The 8,697-nt window shown below is 40.6% G+C and overlaps 1 long non-coding RNA gene across 1 annotated transcript; it reads right to left on the bottom strand.

Moving 5' to 3' along the window:
• Positions 1-919: 919 nt before the first annotated feature.
• On the bottom strand, positions 920-7,880 carry LOC129473207 (uncharacterized). The gene is made up of 3 exons (XR_008654217.2): positions 7,486-7,880; positions 2,970-3,203; positions 920-999 (listed from the first exon to the last, which is right to left on the bottom strand). It is a non-coding gene; the product is annotated as an uncharacterized lncRNA (long non-coding RNA).
• Positions 7,881-8,697: the final 817 nt, after the last annotated feature.

The following is an 8,697-nucleotide window of genomic DNA, read 5'->3' as shown; positions in this document are numbered from 1 at the left end:
CAGATAAAATTCTGTAAGAATTCAGAAAAAAAGAGAAAATAATTTCAGACTGAGGATAAGAATTGAAGACATATAATAATAAAGAAGTCCAATACCCTTATTCCCTCAGTATGATGTGTCTGAGAAGTATGGTAATACGCCCTTCATACAAGCACTCCAAGTATTCCTGATTTCCTTAATAATATACTATGGCTCTATGCACCATTAATTGATTCCAATCCTTTCAAGATCTGTTTATATCTTTAGTCATTTGACCATTAAATAAGGGGGTCTCCAAGCCTATTGTTTGCCAAGTGTCTTTTTTTTTTTTTTTTTTTTTTGAGACGGAGTTTCACTCTTGTTATCCAGGCTGGAGCGCAATGGCATGACCTCTGCTCACCACAACCTCCGCCTCCCGGGTTCAAGTGATTCTCCTGCCTCAGCCTCCCGAGTAGCTGGGATTGCAGGCATGTGCCACCATGCACAGCTAATTTTTTTGTATTTTTAGTAAAGATGGGGTTTCTCCATGTTGGTCAGGCTAGTCTCAAACTCCCGACCTCAGGTGACCCGCCCGCCTCGGCCTCCCAAAGTGCTGGGAATACAGGCGTGAGCCACCGTGCCCGGCTGCTGAGTGTCTTTAGGTAGCAGAATTATAGTACTTGTTTGGTAATTCTGCGGTCACTCTATTTTTATCTTCATGATTTTATAATTTTTTAATCTCTTATCAGCCTTTCAGTAGTCTAAGTAAGGAATTTTAATATGTCAATTAATTGCCCCAAAATAATTCATCCAATCACTTTACTCTTTGAAATGCTTCCTGGCAGGTCTCTAAACTCTCAGTTATCATTTTAAGGTATGATAACAGAATGGTACACAGAAGTTCTTGTGTAGATGTACCTTCATTAGGTTTAAGAAGGTGATGATGTTTCCATCCTATTGTTAAAAACCCCAAGCAGAGGGACCAGCTTCAGGTTGCCAGGAAACTGTTCATGTCATGGGCCTTGGAGCATTGCTTGTTATCTAGGTTACAAATAATAATAATTATTATAATGCTCAATTGTAAATTGGTAATGGCTTTTTATGAAGTTGCCTAAAAGGAAATTGACATAATATGATTAATGTCTCACACATTCTTTTTACTCCTTGTGCTTGTGACTGTATCAATCAGATTACTTACTGAGCACTATTTACATACTCTGCTTTGCACTGGGCCCCATAGAGATGACTAAAGAAGTATGTGATAGGTCCCCTGTGCTCGAGAAGTTTTAAATCTACCAGAAACGACATGAAATATAAGAAGACAGCACATGATCTCATATGATATCTATAATGAATGTTCTGCAGTAAGTTTCAGGCAAAAAGAGCTTTGATGAGTTCAGAGAGGAGAGAGATCCATGTTGACCAGAGTAGTTAGGGTAGGGGGGGCATTTGGGGGGCTGAGGAGAGCTTTTTTGGTCTACATTGTGGAGCAGAAATGGCCTCTTGTCATAGCCCTTAGTACTCAAGAGCCTTTAGAAGTAAAAATCCCAAGTGGGCTCCTCATCTAATGAAGACTATCCTGTGAGTTCTTGCATGTTTTCAAAGGAGGCAGCTATAAAGAACGGAGTTCTGTGAGTGCTTTCATTCACTCCACATTATTCTCCAGCTGAACCCAATGATCAATCGCCTTTCCCTGAGGAAAATGTCTGAGTTATCTTGTCAGGGAAGATGAAAGTTGGCTGTCATCCTCCTACTTGCCACAGAGGAGAGGGGATTGTTTCTCAGCTGAAAGGGAGCAAGTCTGGTCATATCCTCAACATTAGCAGATGTCAAAAAAAAAATCACATCCGCCCCCTTTTGAGAACGTGCCTCGATGTGATGGCATGGAGCGATTCACAGTGCAAACACCTGTTTCCCATAATGGGCAAGTGTATGTTTTCTCTTTTCACAGATTAGCCTACACTCCAGGGAAAATTAGTTAGAATAACAGAGCCAGGGTGAATTTGGGTCAGGCCGATCCAAGGGCCGGCATCTTGGATTTAAATTCGATCTGCCAGGGTCTTCCTTGGTCACAGTCACACCCTCCCAGCTTACTGCTACCTGTGGAAGAGGTTTAATGACTGAAAAGGCATGACCTGTGCAATGAGCATTCCTAGAAAGTCTTTCCTTTGTTTGCAGTGGTGGACCGTGGGCCATGGGACTGCCTGTAACCAGCATGAACATCCAGATAAGGAAGCCTGGATCAAAGCCTCTGAGAAGCCTCTCTGCCACTCACTCCATAAGCTCATACATCCAACCACCATTAGCTGAACACCTATAACTCTCTGGGCATCTTTCTAGGAACCATCCATACAAAGATGAGCTCTAAGTGTGGGGAGAGATAGGCTGTTTCTCCCAAGGAGAAGAGTTAATGGCAGAAGAGGGCATAGCTCTCCAAAGTCTAAAGGCCTGCATAGTGCTTCTCCTATTGAGGCTTCTGGAGACTCCAGAGGCCATTTCAGACACTCCATCCACCATCTGATCTGGTAGACCTAAGTTCTCAAGTTGTAGAGCAGCTTAAGTACTAGCTTGGATCTGCTCGGCAGAATTTTTTTTTTTTTTTTTTTTTTTTAATGGAGTCTTGGTCTGTCACCCAGGCTGGAGTGCAGTGGCACGATCTTGGTTCAGGGCAACATCCGCCTCCTGGGTTAAAGCAATTCTCCTTCAGCTTCCCGAGTAGCTAGGATTGCAGGTGAGTGACAACATGACTGGCTAATTTTTGTATTTTTAGTAGAGATGGGGTATCACCATGTTGGCCAGGCTGGTCTCAAACTCCTAACCCCAAGTGATCTGCCTTCCTCAGCCTCCCAATGTGCTGGGATTACAGGCGTGAGCCACCACGCCCGGGCTGCAGATCTTTCTCTTGTTCTCAACTCTTTGCAGAATTGTGTGGGTCAAAGATAACTTGGAACATGGACGAGAACGGCATACCTAACTATGAAATGCACTGCCTCCAGAGCTCAAAAACTCACCAGCTGTTGTGCCTCTTTCTTGGTGGTAGAAGGTGCAAGATATCACAAATTTGGCTTCATCTCACAGGGAATACCTCCGATCACTGTGCCCCTAGAAACTTCATGATAGGTTTGGTTTCTACTGTCTGCCACAAGAGAAGTTTATTGCAGATAGGGGCTGTTCCTTCAGCCTGGGTCCAGGAGTGAAAAGACACTTGGAACAGGGTCAGGCAGAGCTGCAGACAAGAAGTAGATCTGAGAGCAAGATATAAATGGATATGGTTACAAGCCTCTGAGATGTGGGAGTTATTTGTTATCACAGCAAGAGCTAACCGATACATCTTCCTATACCTTTTATTTCAGCCTAATGTGATTCATATCTTGATAGATGCCTCATTTTTTCTAATTATCGTTTCTTGATTGGCAAATTAAAGTACCCTTTTTCATCTTTTTGTGCCTAAATCCAGCCTTCAATTCACAAGTCAGTTATTTCTTAATCCTTAGTTGGAAATAATTTCTCCAGGTTTAACACCCAAAGCACTTTAGTTGTGTCTTTTTTTATAGTTTATCACTTTCTATCTCGCACTTTGTGATTTCTTTGCATGCCTATTGTAGCTACTGCGGTTGATTTCCTAACATCTACTCCATCTAAATCTGTTAGTCTAAACCAAACATTGTAATCCCATCTTTTTATTTGTGATTGTTTTTGCAATGGTATTAGAACAAAATCCTGGTCAATGATAAAATACAAGAAAACTCTGGAGGACTTCCAGGAAAAGTTTCCCTGCTTCCCACCTGCCCCCACCCCCAAAAAAAGAGCAAAGAAAGAGACAGAGGCAGAGCCCTTCTGCCATTACTTCTTTGTCCACTTTGCTAACAGTGTGACAATTAAGCAAACCTAAGGGAAGAGAGCCAGAGCCAAGGTGAAACAAGCACAGAGGAATGCCCTGTGCAGCTCCACATATATGTCCGTTGCAAGCATTCTCCATGGCACCAGTGTGGGCCTTGACCAACACAGACTCAACAAATGTATTTCATAAATAAGTAAAAGGAAAGCCTTTCAGATATTTAAGTTTTGGAATATAAGATCTTTGAACAAAGTGTAAGACAACGACAATTATTGCAGCCTGGAAAGTTGGTAGAGAAACTACTTAATCAAAATCCTCATGTATACATAGTTTTTAAAGCAAATAAACAAAAAGATAAAATTATTGAGGAAGAACTCCTGCAAAATAAAAAATAGGGAAAGAAGTTTCTGGAACAGATATTGAGTAATCTCACTTTCTGAAGTCTCTGTAAACTAGGATAAAGACTATATGGATTTTCATCTGTACAGGATTCTGCCATAGAATTCCAGTGAGTGCAGCCAAACTAAACAAGGATGGGAACTGGAATTTTTGATCAAAGACACACATAAAAATAGAGTAGTTTATTATATGAAATAAAATCAACAGATATTTTTGTATTCATATATATATATACACATGTGTAGTAGTTTCATAGAGTGGCCATTCTCCTGTTGCCTCTAAGGACTGCACTGTTTCTCTATTGCACAGAAGAGCAGGAGACTTTTCTTTGGGACCTTTCCAGAACTATGATCTTGAAGCTCCAAAATGGGAAGTCATCTTTTTGAAGCCTGAAAAAGTTGTGTTAACCCTTTGAATTGCTCAACTTCCTAGCATGGAATATATTAATATAAAGCTCCCAGTAAATGAATACTTTAAGTAAAGTGAATGAGGTTCTATAGAGTTTTTGCTTTGTCTTACAAACAGTAGAAGATGTTGGTAAACTGGTCGACTGCCCCATGGACAGGGCGGTTGAGGTTTGAGTCCTTATGAGAAAAAGGACAATTACAAAATCCATTATATAATTATTAATTTCTGGTTTCCTTCAGCCTGGAAAAGAAAAACTCAGTTTTCCCTTGATCTGTGATTCTCTTTTCTCCCCCACTTTAAATCCTAAATGCATGGATATTACTGGGGAGAGTAACAAAAGCAAGAGAGACATGGTTACTGGTAAATTTAAAACTGAAACTCCCATTTATGCAACCGATATATTAGGAGGCATGAAATTCTGTCCTATAGCTATTATTTTTTCCCCTTGCAATACTGAAAAAAAAATTGCTTCATTCAACTGAAATGGTATGTCTAACATGACAGAATGCTGAAGAATCAATATTCAGTTGCAAAAGTACAGTTATTTATCCTCTCAGACACACAGTGAATGAATCTCAGGCATTGATGTGCTCAGCTTGTAAAGGTAGTGCAATCTCAAGGTAGTCGTTCCAGGATGGTGCAGGATTTGAAAATTTTATGTGACATTTCTGTCTTTGGTAGCGACTCTCAAGGAAGTGTAAAAATAAAATCATTCTTTATTCTGTGACTCAGTTTACTGCTTTTACAAATGAGCACATTATATGGCAACATTCTTAGCACACAGCCTTGAGAAAAGCAGGCCAGTTGTTCTCCTTTGCTTATTTCCTTTAGCAAATCATCAATCATCGGCTCATCGGATCCCCATCCTGCAGAAAGCAAGTTCTCAGCACATGGTTGTTGCATCAAATACGTGGAGAGCAAGCGGCTTTGTGTTTGACCTTTTGAGATAAATGCTAAGTGGGAATCCAAGGAGCAACTTTGACAGGAGCTAGTATGGGAAGAAGGCTAGAGCGTGAAAGAAGAGATGGCAAGCTGGGGTCTGGGCTGATCCAAGGCTACTAGCTAAAGAGATCATAGGGAAACAGAAGAGTGTTTTCTTTGCTTTTTTTTTTTGTCTTGTCTTGTCTATTAGAACATATAAAATTGACATTTTATGAGACACTAATAACATTTTAAACATTTATGTCAAAGATTCATCTCGTACCAATTCTAAGTTGCCTGATAGTGTGTTGCTGTTGGTTGACTTATTTAACTAAGTAGTATTATGAATATTTAGGTAGTTAACTAGAAACTGAAAAGGACCATTTTTTTAAGATTTCCTTAGTACTTTTATTTCCATTCACTCATTTATATAAAATAATTTTATTGAGTAGGAAGCTAAAAATGAACACTGGATATGAGGTGGCTGTGATAATGGGACTTGCAGATCTTGGCTGTAGGTGGCATAATTGACCCAGAGCTCCACGATTGCGCTTTGAAATACACCACCACATTGTGCCAAGGATGTGCGACAGTAGGCAGCCCACATCCCAAAGCCCAAGGCTACGCTTCCCCTGGGCTGCCCCTGGCCAATGGCTGAGTGTGGCAGGGACATAAGGCAGGCTCTTTCCTGAAAGACAAGGACTTCCTGTGATGGGCATCATGGTCCAGGACTGCCCTTTGAGAATCCAGGATACTCAAATCTCTTCTCTACAATGGGATAGTATTTGCATATAACCTCATCCTGTACACCCTGTATACCTTAAATAATCTCTAGATTACTTAAAATACCTAATACAATGCAAATGCTATGTAAATAGTTGTTTCACTGTATTGTTTTATATTTGTATTTTTTTCCAAATATTCAATGCGTGGTTGGTTGAATCTGCGCATGCATAACCCATGGATATGGAGGGCCAGCTGTACTTTCTTAGAACCACACTGCAGTCTAAGACACTTGCTCCCAACCACCCTTCCCTCCTTCCATCTTGTCTCACCTCTGAGTTCTAATGGCCCTCAGCCTCCTCTGCCTTTCTCCCTGTCTTTCTCCCAAATCTCTTTCCCCTCTAAATCTGCATGTCTCCCTCTTGGAGAGTCCAAATTAGCACAGGGTAGGGGGAGAAAACTAGTCATTTATCATCTTGCTGAGTTCTTACAGGGGCCTACAGGATCTACAATCTGGCCCCTAGCTCCTAGGTGGGAATTCGTGTTAGAATAATCCTAATCACTAGATTAAAGCTTTCTGTACCTTTTCCCAGGAGACGTTTGACTCTCCAAGGTCAGTGGTGTTGCTGACCTGATACCCTTTGTCCTGGATGGCAATATGAAAGCCTTCTTAGCTTTAGCCTTTCTAATCTCTTTTAACTTTCACTTAGGGCATTTTCCTTTTGACACATCTTTACTTTAGATGTATCATCACTTTGGAGCCATATAAACCTGGAATAAATTACTTAAACTACAGGAATCTTAATTTCCCCATATATAACTTGGGAACAATAATAATACCTATGTTGTACGGTCATTCATTATTTGTTCAGTAAATATGTATTAAATACCTACTAGGCTCCAGGCATTATGCTGTAAAGAGAATTAGTTAAAATATATAAAGCATGAAGCTCACAAGTTGGCTCGTATTAGTTGTTCAATAAATAATATTATTACAGATTTGTTGTTATTTTTATTATTGGCATGATGATTGAATTGTAATTCTGCTCTTTAATCTGAGAAATATTTTACCTTTTTATGGTAATTTTTGCATATATGATCTTATACATTATTTGCTATTTTTCAAGTTTAATCCTTAGAATCTTAAAACCCCACTTCTCCCGGTTTATCACTCTCTCTTTACATTCAAATTTCTTGAAAGAATTGTCTATACACCCTGACTTCATTTATTTACTTACCTTCAGTTAGTCTTCAGCATGCTTCAATCCGGTTTTCCACCTTCATCCTTCCCCGAAACAACTTTATCATAGGTCATCTATGTGCTCCTTGTTGTTTATATGCATTAGCTTGGGCTGCCATACCAAAGTACCAGAGATTGGGGGTGTTGAACAACAGAAATGTACTGTCTCACAGTTCTGCAGGCTGGAAGTCCCAGATCAAGGTGTCAGCAGGGTTGGTTTCTTCCGAGACCTCTGTCCTTGGTTTGTGTCTTCATATGATGTTCCCTCCGTGTGTGTGTGTCCTGATTTCCAGCACCTTGGGAGGCCGAGGCAGGCAGGTCATGAGGTCAGGAGTTCGAGACCAGCCTGGCCAACATGGTGAAACCCCGTCTCTACTAAAAATATAAAAATTAGCCAGGTGTGGTGATGCAAGCCTGTAGTCCCAGCTACTCAGGAGGCTGAGGCAGGGGAATCGCTTGAACCCGGGAAGTGGAGGTTGCAGTGGGTGGAGATTGCGCCACTACACTCCAGCCTGGCGACAGAGCAAGACTCCATCTAAAAAAACAAAAGCCCCATCTCCAAATACGGTCACATCGGGAGTTAGGGCTTCAATGTATGAATTTTACGGGAAACAATTCGGTTCACAACATGCTACTTACTTTTTTCCTTTGCTTGTTTGACCTTACAGGGTAATTCGAGAGTACTATCCACACTTACTTTCTTGAAACCTCTTTTCTCTGGATTTCTGCAACCCTGACACGCTCCCAATTTGTCTCTTATTCCTCTGGAAAAGGAGACCCTTTTTCAAAATTATCTTTCACTTTCTGACAATTAAATATTGAAGTTCTTCAAGACTTTGACCTTAACTTCTTCCCTTCCACTCTCTTTCTAGGTGTTCACTTCCATCCACATGGCTTCAGCCTACGTAGAAAACTCTTGTTTTTTATGTGGAGACTAGAAATGTTGTCTTGACCTTTCTATGCATTTTCCCCTGTCTGGAATATAACAGACATTGAGGAAAACAGAGAGTTTTTTTTTTTTTCCTGTTCAGAATGATTGTTGTATTGAAACATATTTACCCCACAAAATCACCTGTTATTCCATTGTACCAATACATTCATAGGAGGGAATTTCCAGACTAATCTCAGATGAATTTGTGTGGCCCTTTACAGATCTGACCCACATGTGCAGCTGTTCTTGACATGAAGGTGGTGGGGCAAGAGGGGAAAT

Source organism: Symphalangus syndactylus, chromosome 23 (assembly GCF_028878055.3).
Source record: "Symphalangus syndactylus isolate Jambi chromosome 23, NHGRI_mSymSyn1-v2.1_pri, whole genome shotgun sequence".
Classification (NCBI taxonomy): domain Eukaryota; kingdom Metazoa; phylum Chordata; class Mammalia; order Primates; family Hylobatidae; genus Symphalangus; species Symphalangus syndactylus.
The sequence above is the reverse complement of the archived record's forward strand: the minus strand, read 5'-3'. Positions and strand labels throughout refer to the sequence as shown.